We start from the raw sequence: 21015 nt of genomic DNA on the forward strand, positions 1-21015 counted from the left end.
TATTGCTTACAAACTGTATGGCCATGGCAGACTTCTTGCTCACTGTTCTTACAGCTTAAATTAATCCATTTCTATAAATCTATACCTTGCCACCGTGGCTTTTGGCTTACCGGCATCTTCACATGCTGCTAGTCATGGTGGCGGCTGGCAGTGTCTCTGACTCAGCCTTCCACTTCCCAGAATTATTCTCCTCCTTGTCCCGCCTATACTTCCTCCTGCCTGACTACTGGCCAATCAGTGTTTTATTTACTAACCAATCAGAGCAACACATTTGCCATACAAAACATCCCACAGCAGGCAGAGGATTTGTTGAGGTGAGGTTGGCTGTGGCTTGTCCTATCTCTGATCACTCAGCTATCACCACAATATTTGGCTCCGAGTTTTTTTTTTTTTTTAATAATAAGATCATCTAGCAATTCATCTTACAAGATTCTTAAGGATCATAGATTGTTTTTTAAAGATACTGTCTTACTGTGTAACCCTGATTAATCTAGAACTTAGGCCTTACTACGTAGCCCAGGCTGGCCTTGAATTCACAGAGATTGGTTTGCCTCTGCCTCCCAAGTGCTGGGATAAAAGGCATGTGCTATCATACCTGGCCTAACATGTTTAATGTATACTTTCAATCTTAAAAATTCTATAAAAATTTAAAATCTGCTGGGTGTGGTGGCATATGCCTTTAATCCCAGCACTCAGCACTATGCAGATCTCTATTCAGGTCAGTCAGAGATAGATAGATACATAGTCTCAAAACAAACAAACATGTTAACATAGTATGTATGTGTCAACGTGTCTTCAATTAATGTCTTTATAGTCCTACGTATTTCTTCTCTATGAACTAGTCCCAAGATGGCACATCATTGGTTTCAAATCTTATTTTAAATATTTGAGCATTTGCCCCAGTTGGTGGTTATCATAGTGTTGGATAATACCTTCTCATAGAAGGGAGATGGGTGTTTGCGTGGCAGAAGCAATGTTTGCTGTTATTTGTTGAGACAGGGTCTCTGTATGTAGCCCTGGTGTAGCTGGAGAATTTTTCTCCAGCTCCCACCACCAAGTCCCGCCAGTCCCAGAGCCCACTTATAAAACAAACACACAGACTCTTACATTATTTAAACTGCTTGGCCATTAGCTCAGGCCCATCATTGTCTAGCTCTCACTCTTATATTCAGCCCATTTCTATTAATCTTTACTTTGCCACGTGGCTCGTGGCTTACCGGTACTTTACATCTTCCTTGTCTTGGCGGTGGCTCCAGCTGGTCTCCCTTTCCTTCCTCCTTCCTCAATTCTCCTCTCTCCTTGTCCTGCCTATACTTCCTGCCTGATCACTGGCCAATCAGTGCTTTATTTATATCGAGCGATATCCACAGCACCTGGCTGTCTTAGAACTCTCTGTAGACAAGGCTGGCCTTGAACTCGCAGAGATCTGCCTGCCTCTGTCTTCTGAATACTCAGATTAAAGGCATGTACCACTGCACCAAGGTTAGCAATGTATTATTTCCTCAATGTCAGCATATGTTTCTTAGATTAAAAACACAGCATAGATTAAACGATGGCTCATGAAATCAGATGGACCTACACAGGAATTCTGAATCTGCCACTCCCTGGGTATACAGCCTCTCACTCACTGTGTGTACAGCCTCTCACTCACTGTGTGTACAGCCTCTCACTCACTGTGTGTACAGCCTCTCACTCACTGTGTGTACAGCCTCTCACTGTGTGTACAGCCTCTCACTGTGTGTACAGCCTCTCACTGTGTGTACGGCCTCTCACTCACTGTGTGTACGGCCTCTCACTGTGTGTACAGCCTCTCACTGTGTGTACAGCCTCTCACTGTGTGTACAGCCTCTCACTGTGTGTACAGCCTCTCACTGTGTGTACAGCCTCTCACTGTGTGTACAGCCTCTCACTCACTGTGTGTACAGCCTCTCACTCACTGTGTGTACAGCCTCTCACTCACTGTGTGTACAGCCTCTCACTGTATATACAGCCTCTCACTCACTGTGTGTACAGCCTCTCACTGTGTGTACAGCCTCTCACTCACTGTGTGTACAGCCTCTCACTGTGTGTACAGCCTCTCACTCACTGTGTGTACAGCCTCTCACTCGTAGCTTCCTTACCTGTCAACTGGGGTAGTAAGGACACATGGAGAATAAGGGGACAGATTTTTGTATAAAATGTGTACTACAGTGTCTGGCAAAGGAAGTGGTACCTTTCCCATTTTAATTTGGTCTAGCTTTTTCCACACACCCTACAATGAACTGTTACTATATTTTAAAAGTTACTTTTGGTTTTGTTTTGTTTTGATTTCTCAAGACAAGGTTTCTCTGTGTAATCTTGGCAGTCCTGGAACTCACGCTGTAGACCAGACTGGCCTTGAACTCAAGAGATCTGCCGGCTTCTGCCTCCCAGAGTGCTGGGATCAAAGGCATTTGCCACCACCGGCTAAATAAAAGTATTTTTTATACTGATCATTGTTGTAGGTATCCAAGTGAATGCCCTTAACTTCTAAGTCAAACTTAATGAAATTGTCTCCAAAGTCAATTTATAACCCAAAGAACAACAGAATTTTTCCTGTATCATTTGATCATTTGATCAAAAAAAAAAAAAAAAAAAGCCAAGCCTTTCTATTCCTCAGCCTTGAGGTGAATAATTTTTTTTAGATGATCCACTAATGAACCAGTGATGTTGCCAAATCTTGCCACTCTCGATAAAACTTCATGGTATTTTAAAGCAACTATTAATCACCTACTGCATGCCAGGTGCTGTGCCAGGTCCTGGGGAAGGAACGGTAAGCAAAACCTGTCTGGTCTCTGTTCATGGAGGTTGTAGGTTATTGAAGAAGTCAGTCAAGCAGCTGCTGAAGTCAGGGGACACTCTCCATGGTGGTCATTGTTGGGAAGGACACAGAGAAGGCTGTGAGCGCATTACAGATGTGTAATACAGATGTGCTGTGGTCAGAGACTGAATGGTGACTTGAGAGGCAAAAGCTGACCCACAAGCTGCAGTAACTAAAGAGGGTCGGGTGGTGGCTTGAAATTAGCTCAGGCGTGAGCAGTTTAGGCACGGACCTGCGGATTCCTGGCTCTATCCCAAGGCGGTATTGTGTTCTGTTTGGAGCTGTCATTCAAATAAGTGTCTGTAGAGATGGAGAAGTAGCTGAGTGATAACAGGGTACTTGACTCTCCCGTACCCACTCCTCATCCGCTCTCGCACACACAGAGTGTAAAGTGAATATAAAGTACAGCTTCACTGTGTGATTCTGAAAGGGGACCACAAAGTTCGGGAATAGTTTAAAATCTTTCCCTGTTCACACGTGCTGCTCTAGCACATTCTCAACACAGGCGAGTTTCTGACACATCAAGCAGATGCATTCGAAAATTCACCTTTAACCATCCATTCCTAAAACGCCTACAGTCCAGTGGCCAGCAGGTCCCTGCAAGGCCCAGTCATGCTCCCACCATAGTGGGGGACACACAGAAAGAGGGCTTCCTCCAAGCCGGTTGCAGAGGTTGGAGAGAAAGTATTTCCCCAGTTGTCTGTTCCTTTTTTGGCTCTGCTGGACCGAACAAGGATAATAAAGTAAGATCTTCTCAGAGAGTCGGGAGCTGGTCAGCATCATCCTTAGCAAATAGAATTTAAAGGACGTGGACCATTCGGAGACCATTGGTAAAGAGTCAGCTCCCAGAGAGTGGCAAGCATGGGTAGTGTTCCCCAGGGCTGGCTAGGATGGCCTACCTCAGGGCCAGTGGGCTGGTCCTGTGTCCAGTCCCTCTGTGGCTTTGGGGTTTGTGTAGGCAGGAAGCAAGCTTGGCAGGGGATGAGATTGGCAGGTACCTTGGCAGGGAATGCCATTTGTCCTTGTCCTGTCTAGCAGAGCCAAGAACGGACGAATGAGGAAATGTTTCCTCTTTTAATCTCTGCAAGGGGCTTGAAGGCAGGCCTCTTTCCCTGTGTCTCCCACCGTGGTCGGAGCGTGGCTGAGCCTTTGCGGGGAACTGTCAGCCAGTGGACTGCAGGTTATTTTTTTTTCCTACTACTGGATGCATTTAAGGTGCATTCTATTAATCTGAAGATTTCTAAAGTTTATCTCTCTAGGCAAAATTAGATGAGTGTGTTGCTGGCCCAGTTTCAGGGCTGAGACGGTATCCTCGGGCGAGCTATGACTTGTGTCCCAGCTGAGTCTGTGAGTCATGATGCAGTTTCTGAAGGCACCACATTTTGGGGTGTGTGTGTGTGTTGCTCGGGTTCCCAGGATACCTCCCAGGCAATTGATGCTGTGCCCTTTCTGTCCCCAGGTGCCAGAACTTTCTCTCCTAAGTACCCTTGTGGCTGGGGCTTCTTGCTTTGCATTTCTCCGGGTACCTGGAATTCCTCTCAGCGGCACTCTGAGGTCTTTGTTCTGTGGGAACCTGTCAGATGAGGTTGTCGGCCTTTCTGGACAAATGTAACCAATGACGATGACGTCTCCTCAGTGAAGGGTCATCTCAGTTGTGACCTCAGTGGACCCTTCTCTGATCACCTCAAGTGAAGCATCCGCACCCCACTCTCCCGGTCCCTGTCCGTCTTTCATACTTTGGTTTATGGTAGGTTTGCTTGCGTTCTCTTCCCCATACTGACAGCAGGATGTAAATTCTGTGAAAGCAGACTTTGCCTCTGTTCTTGATTGGCTCTTTAGCATGCCAAGTAGCAAGCTTCCCAGAACTGGCACATGTACTAGTGGACAAAATAATTTGATCCTTTTGGTCACTGAATTGATGTGTGGTACCTGCTTCACAGAATAAGCAGGCCTGGAGTTAGTGCACTAATGATTTGTCTTTTTCCCTCACAAAATGTGTTTACTTTTCGATCCCGCCCCCTTTTCTTCAAAATAGCCAAACATTTACTGGAATCCACCCTTCGTTTCTCCTGCTGTTTTCTCCTGTAGACTTCTGCGTGTGTCGTTGGCAGCTGGTGTAGTTTGTGCAGAGGCCATTTCCTTCACTTCCTCCCTCCACACCCTTCCTCTTCGGCTTCTTCGCTGTGTGAGTCTGTGCCAGTGATTATCTCTGACTGATACTTAATTTGTCATCCCGTCCGTCTCCCCATCTTCCTGGAGGTGCCTTATCATTTTGCCCACTGCAGGGGTCTTTCTTAAAGGCAAATCTCACCGTATCAGGGTGGCTCCTTTGGCTGCAGTGAGCAGGTGCAGGTGCCCAGGTGTGCAGAATCGAAGTCTCCCTTTGTCTGCCCCTTGCAACTGTTCAGCAGTTTCTGTGTCCCCGGTGGTTGCTCTGTGGACATGGTATGCGCACTCACGCCCATCTTAAGCTGTTTGTAATCCATATGTGGAGGTTGTCGAGACAAGATGGCCGCACTCTGGCGATGTTTCTCCCGTTACCTGAGTGCTCTCGATAAACCAATGCTCAGCTTTCAAGCCTGGTCCTTCCGAAGAGCTTGGCTGGCATTTTTCTTCCATCACCCCTTCCCCTCCCTGTCCTCATGCTGCCCCTGGTCCTAGTACAGGACTGATACCTCCCGTCTGGTGTTCCTTCGAGGTGACCACTATGTTTTACTCATCTGGGCTTCTTGGACCAGGACTCAGCATGACACACTGTAAACGTTCAATAAACATACATATTCGGGGGCGAGCCAGGGAAGGAGCGCATCTTGCACACTCCCCATTCCTGAGATTGAGTTCACGGACAGGCTTTCGACTAGTGTTTTGGAAGAAATCCCTTTAAAGGTTAGAAGTTACAAGACACACTGTAAATGCTGTTCATAGGTGTCCTCATTAGGTTTCTGTGGATGTGATAAAATATTGATCAAAAGCAACTCAGAGGAGAAAAGCATTTGTTTGGGTTACAGCTACAGTTCATCTTGAGAGAAGACGGTGCAGGAACCCGGAGGCAGGAGCTGATGCAGAGCCCAGGGAGGGGTGCTGCTTACTGGCTGACTTGCTCATCATGGCTTGTTCAGCCTGCTTTCTTATAGAACCTAGGACCACCAGCCCAGGGGTGGAACCACCCACAGTGGACTTGGCCCTCCCCCATCAATCTTTAATCAAGAAAATGCTCACAGTCCAGTCTGATGGAGGCAGTTCTTCAATTGAGAGCCCCTCCTCCCAGGTGACTTTAATCTGTGTCAAGTTGCCGAAATGGCAACCTGGTACGGGTTGGAGTGTCCATGAGCTTGTGGTTACTGACCATGAACCTAATTCGGAGTTCCAGATTTGGTGACAGGGATACCAGAGATGGCTTTTGTACTTTTCTGCCATAATCCTTTTCTTTCTATTAGAAGTCAGTTTTTTCAGTGGCCTGCACAGACCTGAGGCTACCGTGTTTAGAGTGGAGCCTGTGAGTACCTGCCGTTGTCACATGTGTGAAGATAGAAGCTAACAATTTTCTTTCTTTTTTGGTTTTTCAAGACAGGGTTTCTCTGTGTAGCTTTGCGCCTTTCCTGGAACTCACTTGGTAGCCCAGGCTGGCCTCGAACTCACAGAGATCCGCCTGGCTCTGCCTCCCGAGTGCTGGGATTAAAGGCGTGCGCCACCACCGCCCAGAGGAACATTTTTCATCATTACTTTATAAGTAAAAATAGGACATTTCTGATGATACATTGACTTTAAAAAAAGAATAACTTAAATATTCCCAATAGAAGCTAAATTAAATACCAAAATGGCGTGGTGTCCATCGCTGCTTATTTAAAAAGTATTTTAAACATTTACTACAAAAATAGTTGTTTTGATCATGAAACTCATTTTCTCTGAAGCTGGATCTGGGTGTAACACGCATGTGTTTAGAAGTGTTACCTTGGTTAGCCCATCATATTCTTTTGACACCTTTTTACCAACACAGTATATCTAATGTATTTCACAACTTATCATAACTAAACTTTAAATACTATAGAACATTTAAAAGTTGAGTTATTTTACTTGTATACAACTAACAACATCAAGCCTATTAAAACTTTGATGATTGAGCTGGCAGGATGGCTCAGTGGATAAACGTATCTACCACCAAGCCCGAAGACCTGAGTTTGATCCCCAGAACCAACATGGTGGAAGGAGAGACTCCCAAATTATCCTCTGACTTCCACATATGTGTCCTGGTGCATGGTCACAAACACACTCGCACACTCACACTAACACACACACTCATACACTCACACTCACTCTCACACACAACACAGATGAAATTTTTGTTAGAAAACCGTCCCTTCATAAGATATGTGGACTTAGAAGCTTATTTGCATGTGGGTAAATACTACTTACTGCCCAAATCAGAATATCTAATCAAATGCTTAAGAAATCTTCCCTGAGAGAAGGGACCAGAGCAATACAATCCACTCTCTCTTAAACTGCTGAGTGCTTGTCACAGGTCATTTAGTGATTGATGGGGGTAGGGGGCCCAGCCCTGTCTTCCTGAGCTAATAGAGTAGGTCCTCCTCCACGCCTGCTCCAGGCCGAGAAATGGCAACGCTCCCAGAGTCAGAGCACTTGCTCCTTGGTCACCTTTCATTTCCTCAGCACCTGTAACCCTAGGGGATTTCAAAATGACACTTTGCTCGGTGACCTGAAAACTGTGTCCCCAGGCAAGGCACCACGAGCTGACTGCTGAGAGCGAGGCTTGTCCTTCTTTTGTAATGTGGGAAAAGGGTGGATCTGAAAAGAGAAATAAAATAGTTTAGGGTTGGGGGGCACCCCACACCAGGCTACCAGTGACAAAGATCATTTCAGGCAAAGGTTAACTCTCTGGAGATGGATCCTGTCAGAATACCTCTCCCTACAAAAGTGACTCCCCAGCCTTATACCCACTTTGAAGAGCAGTGGTTTGGATACTTAAAAACAAAAACCTTCTTGATCAAATCAGCTCTCAGCTCTCAGGGTCAGCTGAAGGAATGGCTTAATAGTTTGCACTTTCAATAGGGGCGAGTATAGTTGGGACTGCCATTCTTTGGAATATCCCCACTGGAGCTAAAAATTGGATACCAAAGTATTACTACATCCATTTAAAACATAGGAACAAACTCCCAGAACAGAACTTTAGCTAAAAATCACTAGATACTTAGCTAGCAGTCAGCTGGGTCAACAGTTGGTTGGTTTCTATAATAGTTGGCCCTGGAACTCACTATGTAGACCAGGCTTGCCTTGAACTTAAGAGATGTGTCTACCTCTGTCTCCTGAGTGCTAGGACTGAAGGCCTGCATCACCAGGCCAGGTCTCTAAGAGTATAGATCTTAATCCTATTTAAAGGGGGAAAGATTAACATTTTATCAAGAGTGTTAAATTTGTTCTCAGAAAGAGGTTATTAGCCACAACCTGTGAAAGTGTATGGGTCCTGCAGAGACCCAGGCATTTTCCTTATGGAGTAATGCAAGCATAGAGAACTGTCTTAGTCAGGGTTGCTATTGCTGTGAAGAGACATATGACCACAGCAACTCTTATAAAGAAAACGTTTCACTGGGGCTGGCTTACAGTTCAGGTGGCGTGCAGGGAGATGTGGTGCTGGAGTAGTAGCTGAGAGTCCTACATCTTGGAGGCAACAGGAAGTCGACAGAGACACTGAGTGATATCCTGAGCATAGGAAACCTCAAAGCCCACCCCCACGGTGACACATTTTCTCCAACAAAGCCACACCTCCTAATAGTGCCACTCCCTATGAGATTATGGGGACAATTACATTCAAACTACCACAAAGACTGAGTGTAATTTGTGAGTGGGGCCTTTCTTGGGCTTGTCTGGGCTCCTGGATGCTCTAGCCTCTGGGAGAAGACACTTGGCACCTGATCCCAGCTCCTCCTCTCAACAACTTCGAGCAAATCTGTCCTGGATTTCAGGAGCATCACTGATTATATTTCTGTCATTTGTATTAAAGCATTTACAACTTGGGCATGGTAGTGCAAGTCTTTAATCCCAGCACTCAGGAGGCAGAGGCAGGTAGATCACTGTGAGTTCAAGGCCAGCCTCATTTGCAGAACAAGTTCCAGGATAGCCAGATCACAGAGAAAGCCTGTCTCAAAAAAAAAAAAAAAAATTTTTTTTTTTAAAGCATTTACATTCACATTGCTCGTGGTGATCTTGTAGTGGCTTGTTTTTTGAGTGTCACCTTGATTGGATTAGAAATATCTAAGATCTTTGGCTACCAGAATTCACAAGTGAGACCCTAACCCCAAAGGTTAGGTGTCTGGGAGGAGATTGGTTCACGAGGGGTGGAGTCATCATGAAGGGGGTGAGATGAATATCCACACAGAAGAGCGAGTCTGAGCTTCCCACTGTGTAAGGTTACAGTGAAACACCAATCTCGGGGGACAGGCCCTCGGCAGACCTTCAACCTGCCAGTGCTTTCTTGGAGAAATATAAATAAATCACAAGTATTCACATGTCCCAGAAAAGGATGAACAAGAACTCAAAATGATGATCAGAAAGGAAAAAAACTAAACAAAAAACACCTCAGGGAGATGGAAATCTTGAGGAGAGTGTTGTAGTTGTTTTGTTTCAGTTTTTCAAGACAGTTTTTCTGTGTAGTCTTGGCCGTCCTGGAACTCACTCTGTAGACCAGGCTGGCCTCAAACTCAAAGAGACCCACCTGCCTCTGCGTCCTGAGTGCTGGGATCCATGGTGTGCACCACCACCGCCCTGCTAAGAGTGTTTCTTAAGGACAAGGGACTTCTTTAGATTTTAAAGGAACAGAGCAGTAGGGTTAGAAGATCTGAGCGGGTAGACAGGAGAGGAGCAGCAGTAGGGAAAGCCGCCTCCCTCTTTTAGCAGACACAGTGGCTTCCTTCCGCCCAGTGACACAAATGCCACCCCCACCCAGGAATTTCCTCTGGGCACATTTTATAGAGGAGCCTGGAAGATAAGCTTGTCTAGAAAGTACTCATCATGTGGCTTATCGCCTCAGCCACACTTCCTTAGCAGATGTCTCTGCTCTTTCAGATCTACAAAGTAACCAAAAGTTAAAGGTTGTCATTGTCCACACCCTTGGATCACTGTGGGATTTCCAAAAGTAGGTAGCAGTTAAACGTTTTCATTTACATATTCAAATTTTTTAGTAAAACTCAGTTAGCTTTATAATCCAAGATGTTTACCATTCTACCTCCTATAAACTGTGGCATTTGCTGAACTTCTCCCTTTCTCTGTCTCTCTCTTTCTCTGTCTCTCTCTCTGTCTCTCTCTGTCTCTGTCTCTCTCTCTCTTTCTCTGTCTCTCTCTGTCTCTGTCTCTCTCTTTCAGACAGGGTCTCTACATAGCCCTGGCTGTCTTGGAATCACTATGTAGACCAGGCTGGCTTCAGAGATCCACCTGCCTCTGCCTCCAGAGTGCTAAAGGCATGTGCCACTACACCTGGCCTGCATTTACTAAATTTTATGATTTTCTGTTGTTGATTTAATGGCGACAAAGCCTACTTTTCCCCATTAGACTAACCCTTTAACACATAGACCATTCTGATAGAAGAAGCTCTAGCCTTTTCTCTTGTAATGAACCAGAGGCCCCTTTCCCATCCTCACTTCTACCCCGAGAGTTTGGAATCTCTAGCCTACTTTTTCATCTGTGTGCCTTGTTGCCATGGTGATGAGCACGGTCAGAATGGAGATCATGGCATATGTAATAGGCGTCGTCACGGGGGGCAGATTGGAGCCACCCACTGGAAGAGACACTGGGCTGTGGACTGATGCCCTTTGTCCTTTCCCTCCCCAGGATTAACGAGGGTGGAGAATGACCCACGGAAGTCTGTGAAGAGTCTACAGTACAGACGTTTGTATTTGGGGAGTTTTTAATGCGTACCAGTCATAAACTTTACATTTTCCTCAACCTAATCTTTGAATGGAGAGCTGCCTGCTTAGGATGTCCCCTGTTCAAGGTACTTGGCTTTCATCAAATTTTCCTCTAACTTCATAAAAAGTAGCCCCAAAGATTAATAGTTTATGGTATTTTGCTCCTTACCCCTGATGTTTTTAAATGCAGTCAATTAATTCATGCTAAATTTATGCTTGTTTTAAAATTATGATGAAATAGTCTCTAGATTTTGTGGAAATGTGTGATTTCTGTAAGACTCAGTAGCTGTCCACACTTCACTTTTAACCTACATTCATATTCGTTCTTTATACATTGCATCTTTAAGGATGGTATTCCCAGGGTGCTCATAAACTACCCAAATATTAAGCAAAATGACGTAGTTGCTCAACTCTGAACAACTGTTTTTGAATTTATCTTATTGTCTTAAATTTTGTATTGCTTATATTTTTGTTTGTTTAGGTGGTACGTACAACATGAAATAATTCAATGCCGTGTTTTAGATTATAGAGTCATGGCTCATCCATTGCAAACCAAACCACAGATACATTTTACCAGCTTGGTTGCGAATGAAAATGAAAGTGCAATGGCAATATAAATGCTTCTATGTAACAAAAATTAATTACCAGGAACACTGCTAAAGCAAGAGTATTAGGAATGCTAAGCCTAGAATGACACAGTAACACTATTACTCTTGAGCCACACTTAACACTCTGGCCCAGAAATTGCTCTACGGGCCTGCTGCTCTGTGACAAGGGGACTCGAACTCCCTTCCATTCTTACTTCCTTGCCTGTCGGGCTTTTCTCTTCACCCAGTGACCTTGTATTCGCCGATTTCACTAGCCTCTGTGATGGTTCTAACAATGATCTGAAGGCGTGTCTGGAGTCAGTGGCACACTACATTTCTAACACACCTTACAGTGCATCCACTTGCCCAAGCCAGCTTTCCCCCTTTGTAGCTTGAAGGGGAGGAGAGAGGGCATAGGAGCGGGATCTGGGTGTCCATGCTGACTCTGGCCCAGGCTCGGCCTGAGCTGGGCTTAGAAACTCCTTTTTTGTTTGTTTGTTTGTTTGTTTTGTTTTTGGTTTGGTTTGGTTTGGTTTGGTTTGGTTTGGTTTTGGTTTTTTTGAGACACAGTTTTCTCTGTGTAGCCCTGGCTGTCCTGGAACTCTCTCTGTAGACCAGGCTGGCCTCGAACTCACAGAGATCCACCTGCCTCTCGAGTGCTGGGATTAAAGGCATGAGCTACCACCTCCCTACTGGAAACTCCTTTTTAACTCTGTGCCCAGCACATGACTTTCCAAAGAATGGTCCAAGGACAAAAAAGAAGCAGGTGACACCAGGTTTGTTTAGGCAAGCAACACTGGCAGCCGTGTGGCCGTACTGGAGGTAAGGGAAATCATCTTGAGAGACCCAGATGAGATGGAGCAGAAGAGACTGATATCAAAGAAATCTGAGGGGAGAAAAACTAAGATTGACTGTTTGCTGTAATCGGAAGGACCCTGTTGTGATTACTGGTGAGCTGTGCTTGCTGACATTTACCATTGTTAGTATAACTCCCACATTTTGTCACCTTTCAGAGGTGGAATGGATTAAGTTCTCCACCAAGTCCTCAAATGTTACGCTATTCTCCAAGTGAATGTCTTCTCACCACCAATGGGAGAGGTCTGAAGGAAGTGAGTGGAGTTAGTTCTATGGGGAAAATAGACTCCTGCATGGGTGAGGTTTGCTGCAATGAAGAAGCTCTGCAGTCCCCATGGCTCATTGTCTTCCAGGAGCGAGGACATTGTAGGCAAGAGTGGTAGGTTTTATGGTTATATTTGTGAGGAGTCTCCTCTGTCATAGGCCACCATTCCCTGATACTTTGTGGGTGGAGGGAGATGTCATGGCTTTGATGTTATCATCAGTGTGGAAGTAGAAACTAGGGCAGCAGGAATTATTTCTGTTTTGATTAATGATGAAGCTGGCATCCTGAGAGGCTGCCTACCTTGGCTAATGTTAAGGTCGACGGTGGTAGGATAGATGAGAGTTCATTTTCAGCCTCCTTGTGGGCATCGACTGTATTGTGTGTCTAAAGTCGCTGATTTGGATACTGACTTGGATAAAAAGGGTTGGCAGTACCAAAACTCTTTCACTGGTACTTTGAAGTTGGTATAGTAGTCCATGCCTGTAATTCCAACACATGAGAAGTAGAGGCAGAAGGACTGTGGGTTCAAGGTGTTATCTTCAGCCACATACGGAATTCCAGGCATATCTGGGGTACTTGAGGCCCGAGGCCCCGTCTCAAACAAAAACAGGTTGAGAATATAGGTCAGTTTTACAGAGCCCTGGGTCTCTCTCACTTGGTGTGGCACATGCCCACTACTCTTGGAAGTGGATATAGGAAGCAAAATTCAGTGTTGTCTTCAGCTACTTGGGGACTTGGAAGGCAGCCAGAGATCGGTACCTAAATGATAGCGAGGGGACCACAGACAGTTTCAGTAACTACTTTTCTGATATTGATAATCATCTAAATTTGTGGAATGCAGTCTAACAGTAACCCTTATTGTTATAATAACATTTCAGGGACATTTGAAACTTGGGTGTAAAGCCAGACACTGTTGTATACCAGAGAGACGGACTGAACAAAGACAATTGGCTTTGAACATGCCTTGCTTTCGTGGCTTCCAGGTTGAGTCTCGTCCTTGAACCCATGCCCACCTTTAGGCCAGGTTCCGGAGAGAAGAGTCCTCTGCTTGGGCAAGCTTGTGAACTCTTGGGCATGGTCCTCACAGTGGCTCAGCTCTCTCCTCCTCTGTAGCTCCTGTGACTCTCAGGGTCACAGAGCAGTCCCTCTGCCATCATCCTCTGTCTGGAACTTGAGGTGCTGATTCTGGTCTTTTCAGTAGTCACATGGATGTTAGTTATACTCTGTCACGTTTACCAGTTGTGGAGGCTTAAGTAAGTCACAGTGTTAGGTTTTGTCTGATCTGTAAGAAACCCCTATGGGACTGTTGTCAACATTACATCAGCCGGTAGGAAAACACTGGGATTCCCACATTTTATCGTCTTCTCATGAAATGTTCTGATGCTTTGACTGCACCAAGTTTACCCATGATTTCTGCCTCTCCTCAGCGGCTTCCTAGGGCTGGATCCTCACACAGGACATCTGTCATCTGTCTTCCTGGGAACATATAGTAGGGAAATCTCTGTCTTTTGATGGACATGTGTCAGTTCAGTAACTAGGCTTTAATTGACTTTTTATGTGTTGTTGTGAAAGTAGAACCAAGTTCCTGCTGTGAAATTAGACTTGCGTAGTTGTTGACTGAAGAGGAAGAATACAGATGCATTGGATTTATAGGTTCTTTTTAAAGATTTTCAGATTTATTGATTTTATTTCATGTGTTTTGCCTGCATGTAAATGTACTGCATACATGCCTGGTGTCTGCAGAAATCAGAATCAGGTGTTAGATCCTCTGGAACTAGAGTTGTGGATGGTTGTGAGCCACCATGTGGATTCTAGGAAGCAAACCCGGGTAATTTGCAAGAGTAACAAGTGTTCTTAACTGCTGAGCCATCTCTCCAATCATAGAAAAAATTATTAATAGGTCCCAGGATCAGAGCATAATAGCCCATGAATTTCAACATTGTCCCATAGATGAAAAAATAGAACATTTTCTATTTATTGGCCATTTATTATCAGTGCATACATTGAGATATGGAGATTTATAAATAGCCTTGAGAAGTGTTTAGGGCTAATTAGTCTCCATGGGTGTCAGTACTCAAGATATTCAAAGAAACATACATTTGGAAAGTAAAAAAAATAAATTTTTTTCATTTTACTTGTTAGATGTCTTAAACTTTGGCCTTTTTACAGTATACTTGAGAGGTGGCAAAGTTCATAACTTTGCCAGTCTTGTTACTTAACAGTCTGTGCAAAGAAAGTTGATTCTATGATGACCTTACTTTTGAGAAAGCAAGCAAGTTGTTTAAAATCTCTGTGTGCGTGTGGAGAATAAGATGTTAGGTTATGCAGGGACAGTGTGCTGTAGAGTTCCTCTGGAAACGTGAAGAAGGGAAGTTAAATTCTCAGTACATCTTTTCTGTCTTTCCTCTCCAGTAAATTCTCAGGGTTGTTACATACTATGGTCAAATCTTTAAAAAAAAAAAAAATCTTTTTAAACAGCATGCTTCCTTCCCTGGTGAGATTTTTATTTTGGTGTTGCATTGCCCCTGTTGCTGGGGTCTGAAATGTTCTGTTTGTTTCTGTGATTTTGACCTGATAATCTCATTTGGATTTACCAGGCTCAACAGCTGTTGTTTTCATCGACTATTGCAAAGTCGTATTAAGGTCTCAAATTGATAAAAATCCTTCCCAGGGTTGCCCTAGATTATTCAGAGATTTTTAAAAATACAAACTTGTCCACTGTAATTGTCGTGTTCTTTTAATAAAACTTACAGTAATGTTGATAATATCCCAGAACACGTGCTACATAGGCTAAGACTCTTTGCTGCTCTTCCATAGAACAGTGGTGTGGTTTGTAGATAGAGTGGTATTTTCTGGGTAAATCTGGCTCTCCTCCTTTCTCCTGGTGCAGGGAGAGACCTCAGTTCCTTTGTGATGTCGGTGGTATCTGGTGTGATGTGATAGATGTTTGTCGTTTGATCTTAAGTGATCCTTTGGCTTTGGTAAAGCAGAATCAACATTGAGAAGGTGGAGTCTTCGAGAGTGTCTCGGGGGAGTGTAAACTCGGAATAGTAACCGTTTCATTAAATTGTTCTGCAGCCTTATTGGAAGAGGATATCACGTGTCGAGTCTTGCCTTTTAATTTCATTATTTAATACAGCAGGAATGTTTCAGAGCTCCTTTGCCATGATAGCAACCCTGCCAGCCGTCCTTTGGTCTGTCCAGTCTAACATGATGGGAAGCATGGCATTACCCTTACATTCCCCCGGTCTGTCTGTTAGCTATGACTGCCATCCACTGTCTGCACCATTTCTCTCTCTCCCCTTTTTTCCTCTTGAGAGTTTTAATTTATTCTCTTCCTGAATCCAGGGCCAAAGCAATAGATTTCTTTGTTGCATAGTGATACAGCCAATCATTTCTGCATTTACAGGGAGTGGTATGCCTCCATTTCAAAGCCACCCTTAGAGGCACAATCACAGTGGATTATGACAGCTTCAGGAAGGAGAATGGCAGCTGCTGTCCTGTTTTTATGGGTAGGCTCAGAGGACCCACCCAGTATACCCTGCACAGTACATACCCAGAAGAGAAAGACGTAAACACAGGCCCCTGAGCTCGCGAGTCCCTTTTCCTCTCCATCATACTGTCTGCCTACCCAAATGGTGTGTGGTTTCCCAATGCCGTGTTCACACAAGGAATTCAGTCAGTATGTTATGTAAAAATATGCCAAATGTCAGCAAACTTTGTAAAAACTAATTGTCCATTGATCTCTTCCCTAACTAATAATTACATCTTGCAGTACATGTATAATCAGGGAGGTTTCCTGCCTTTTAAATCAGTGACATTGTGAATGGCCAACTTAAGAACAGCAGGCCAGCAATCAAGTGGATGTCCCAAAGAGCCCTCACTACAAGATCAGTGGAAATACTGAGGAAGGAGCACCGTAGAATTTTGAAAGATGGAGACAAGGTGTGCGGAGTTAGAGTGATCGTGGATGAAGTCATCTCATCTGCTCGGCATTTGTTGGAAAGCGAAGTGGGCATGGGCATTGGCAGGAGCTGATCACTACATGAAAAGCTCATGGGGGATCCTTCTAGTTTCTTCGTATTTTATTGTTATAAACCTTCCTAGTATAGTTTTTAAATGAAAAAAATATAAAAATGTTGGTTGGTTGGACCTTGGAGCTTTGCTTGAATGTAGTAAACTCAAGGTGGGGTCATGTGGCATCCTCATCCTGCTGGAGGTCATTTCAGCTTTACCCCCTGCATTTGCCCCACCACACCTGATGCACTGTGGCGGGTTCTGAAAGGCAGACACAGTGACTGATTTTTAATGGCTTGTGCTCATGGGCTCAGAATGGATGTATTTTTCCCTCTTCCAAGGCCCTCCTCCCCCTGCTTTGCAAATGCTTTTTCTTGGAGACTGGAGAATGGACAACAAAAGATAAAGGCATGGCTGTAATTCCCTGGTGATATGAAGTTAAGCATTCAGGAGGGCATCTCATTTCGCCCCCCAGAAGTGTGGAAGAGCAGGCTGTTATAACAGGAAGCGCCACCCAGCCAGGTAGAACGCCTCCACCTTGGTGCAGCTTCCAAAAGCAGATTTCCCTTTCCTGCTTAAATCCTCCACCGCAGAGGGGGAGAGGATGGAGACAGCAGAGGAATCCAGACAAGAATTACTAGTTATTTCACTGTGAGTCGGGCATGTTCATGCTAACATGCACCGGCTTATAACAATAATTTCCTAAGTTGTTGGGAATTTTGCAAGCCACTTGTTAATCATTAAAACACTAAGTTATAGGGATGGAGAGATGGCTCAGTGGTTAAGAACCTAGCTGATCTTCCAGAGGACCCAGGTTCGATTCCCAGCACCCACATGGCAGTTCACAACCATCTGTAACTCCAGTTCCAGGGGATCCACTGCCTTCTTCTGACCTTGGGCACATGGTGCACAGACATATATGCCGGCAAAACACCCATACACATAAAATTTTTTAAAAATTAGGAAAACTGGGTTATATGAAGTATTAAAAGTAGTACACATTCATCACTTCCCAGTTTTACTATAATTTGCAAACTACCTGTGCTCTGGAGAATCTCTGTGTCTGAGGCTGAGGACGTAACTGCGTCAAGTTTTAGCACAAAGACCTGAGTCATGTCCCAGCACGGTATAAACACGGTGCACTGTGCATGCCTGTGATCCCAGCACTAGGGAGGTGGAGACAGGATCCGCGGGCCTTGCTGGCCAGCTGTTACAGATGAGTGAGCAAGCTCCAGGTTTAGTGGGAGAGCTTGTCTGAGGTGGAAAGCGATAAGACACACTTGACATGGACCTCTGGCCTCCATGAGATGCATGTACATACATAGGCAGGTATACATGGACAGATAAACGTGCATATCATGCACACGCACACACACACACACGATCTTATGCCCAGTGTTTCTGCAGAGTTGTAGCATTATATAAGGTTGACACATTTGTATGTACATCTCAACTGCACTTTCATTAGTGGTTTGAAACTAGCCTTACTGGGAATATTTTACACCGTGTAATATAGTAAGGATTCCAAAGTCAGGCCTTTTGTTTGTTTCAGATTAGTTATCTGTAGCAAACCACTGGGTGTGTTTATGATATCTGAGTTATATTTTTAAGAGTCTACTTAAGGTACATGGAAATAAGATATGAACCGTGTCTAGACTGTCATTTGGGTGACCCAGAGAGGGTGGGTGTTGTGATTATTACATCACTGTTGGGCACATGGGCTCTGGTGTGGGCTCACTCTGCTTTGGTGTGTGGTTAGAATTTCCCATAATAAAAAGTTAAAGCATTAATTAAGGTGTGTTACCCTGAGAGCAAAGCAAGCTTCCTGAACTCAGTGGTCAGGCACCCAATTCTGGCCCTGCACTTGTCTGGCCCTTATGTCTTGCCAGTGAAGTTCCTTTAGTAAACTTTTCTCAAATTTTGGAGCCCTTATTTTGTAAGTGGTTCATGCAGATCATTGACTTTAAAGATGGGTTTCTCATTAAGTAAAATCAAGAAGTCACTTTGCAGCTTATGGTACCCATGAAGGCAAAGGAACCCAGTGGAGGTGCCCTAGGACGTTAAAAGCCTCCCATTGCAGAGCAGAGATGCTCTCACTGGCTGTGCAATCCTGCTTGCACAGCCATTCACACAAACAGGGGAAGGAGTCACGTTATTGCTCAGGAGGATGCTGACAGCTATGTGCCAGCTGTGTGCCCTTCCGATTTATTTTCAGGCTAGCAGATTTGAGTCATCACTCATGAAAGGAGAGCTGTCAACTGCCGAGTCTCCGGCACCTCCCTCCGTGCTACCTCACTCATATGCTAGATGGGCTTGGAATTAAAATAACCGTAATTTAATGGCTTAAAAAGTTGCAGCCCACATTCTGTGCTGTCTGCATGTCATAAAGCAAGCGTCACAATACTTTTTCTAATGTGTGTTGCAGTATCAAATGGAAAAGTTGTAACATCGGTTACTTAAGTACAATGCATCTCTTTGTAAGTCTGGAGTTTTCGTATCATTCTCAATATGAGTTTGGAGTCTAATACTTTCTTCCTGGATTTGATTATGCAATAGTTCATACAAGCTTAATCTCTAGTTGACCAGAAAAAGATTACACTGAGTTGGTCATTGATTATCGCATCAACCAGGGCACTAGTTGGGCCTCATAGTGGGAACAAAGAATAACAATGGCCTTGTCAGGAAAGGGCGGCTAGAATGTCTACTTTTAATGTCATGTACTGGCTGCTCTGTGGAGAAAGACAGGCTTAGATCGTTCACCAGGTTTAATCATCAAAAGTTCAAAACAATGAAAACAACAGATGTTAAACTCAGGTACTTGGGGTCAAAATACCAAAAGGAAGTGTGAACTGGAGCACACGCTGCCAACAGGATGTGAGAGGGGAAACCCAGAAACCAGAACAGGGCAGCAGGTGAGGAGCCTCTGCAACACCTCGCTCAGACAGGTGGGCAGCGAAGTCACCTGGAGACCCTGGCCACCTTGGTCTGTTCCCAGAGGAGTTTCCTTAGGATAGATAGCAGTCATAGTTCAAAATTAAGTTGGAGATTGTGACATGATTGCTCAAGAAAACACATGATCAGTTCTTAAAGTGAAACATGCACAGGGCTGTGATTTATCCCACCAAATATTTATTGTCTGGGCTTGGTGGTGAGAAACTCTCAGTGATTTCCACAGAGAGAATCCATGCTCCTGAGGCACACCCTCTAGCAGATGGAGACAGCACAGAATAAATAAGCGTCAAGTGTACAAATCACAGATAAAGTCTGTGCAGCAGAAGGAAACAAGCACTTCAAAACTACATTGTCCAAGGATATGGTCTCCAACTCAGAGCTGTCACAGGATGTTGATACTTATAAAAACAGAAAACACCACTTCTAAAATTCTTGTTATTCTTGATGTCAATGAACTAAATATGTTCACTATTTTTATGACCAGTAATTTAGAACACGCTAGTGAGTGTGGTTTGAGAGAAGCCATTTTTTTTATACTGAAGTAAAATGAAAAGTGTATCCTTGCAGGTTTTTATGGCAGTTCACAATCAGGGAGGTAGTGAGCATCTGCAGCGGGGATGCTGGGACTCACTCAGAAGAAGTCTTGATTAGTTCAGTCTCCTGCTTGCCTCCAGCCGGGCAGCCGGGCCGAAGATTTTTCTGAGAGGTGCTTTGTAAAACTAACTCTCTGTCTCTCTGTCTCTCTGTCTCTGTCTCTGTCTCTCTCCTCTCTCTCTCTCTCTCTCTCTCTCTGTGTGTGTGTGTGTGTGTGTGTGTGTGTGTGTGTGTGTGTGTGTGTGTGTGTGTGTGCATTCTATAACATATGTTTGGAGTTGAGGGAGTTGTTTTTTATTCAGACAGGGTCTTACTATGTAGCCCAGGCTAACCTGGAGCCTATGATTTCCCGGTATCTGTTTCCCACCTGCTAGAATTACATGTGTACCACTATATAAGCAATAAGCCAACTTTATGTCTTATGCTACTAAGTTGTCATAAATAAAATTAAGTTAACTGTCTTTAAATGGGATTCTGTAGAGAGCACTCTTGTAAATGGGTTGTTTTATGGAGGAGGCTACATTTGGTTTTTTTAATGTACTTTTTACACATTACCAAGTTCAGGATTTTATATCTCAACATCCCAGAGCCTTTAGTAGAAGTGAACAGCCTAACAAATGCATATTCTCTCTCTCTCTCTCTCTCTCTCTCTCTCTCTCTCTCTCACACACACACACACACACACACACACACACACACACACACACACACACACCCCTGCCCTGGGCTCTGTTTGCCTTTTCTATTGTCTGTTAATCCTCTGTATCAACTCATGCAGGCACGGCCTCAGTCTCCTCCACTGCTGGCCCTGTGGCCCAGATCAGGCTTGTCATCTGTCCTTGCAGCCTGGCTCTCTTTAACAGCTAGAATGACACCAAGACCTTATGTTGAATCCTGAAAAACTGCAGAGCCCACTCCCATCAGGGAAAATCTGATGGAAAATGTGTAAATGTGTGGATAGTAGGTTTGCTGTGATCCCCTCTTCTCAGC

General features: G+C 44.4%; 1 protein-coding gene across 8 annotated transcripts in view; it reads left to right on the plus strand.

Moving 5' to 3' along the window:
* Positions 1-21015, plus strand: part of Lrrc8b (leucine rich repeat containing 8 VRAC subunit B) — a 71023-nt gene that overhangs the window by 5040 nt on the left and 44968 nt on the right. For 3 of the 8 annotated variants that reach the window (XM_052735610.1, XM_052735608.1, XM_052735614.1), the window contains exons 2-3: positions 4299-4586; positions 10679-10841. The exons of 2 other annotated variants lie outside the window; for them this stretch is intronic. The gene's annotated coding sequence lies outside the window, so the exon portion shown is untranslated. The remainder of the gene's footprint in view (positions 1-4298; positions 4587-10678; positions 10842-21015) is intronic. 3 more of the 8 variants (XM_052735612.1, XM_052735615.1, XM_052735609.1) reach the window with 2 other exon arrangements.

This window comes from Peromyscus californicus, unplaced genomic scaffold (genome assembly GCF_007827085.1).
Source record: "Peromyscus californicus insignis strain IS unplaced genomic scaffold, ASM782708v3 Scaffold_13__1_contigs__length_99412109, whole genome shotgun sequence".
NCBI lineage: Eukaryota > Metazoa > Chordata > Mammalia > Rodentia > Cricetidae > Peromyscus > Peromyscus californicus.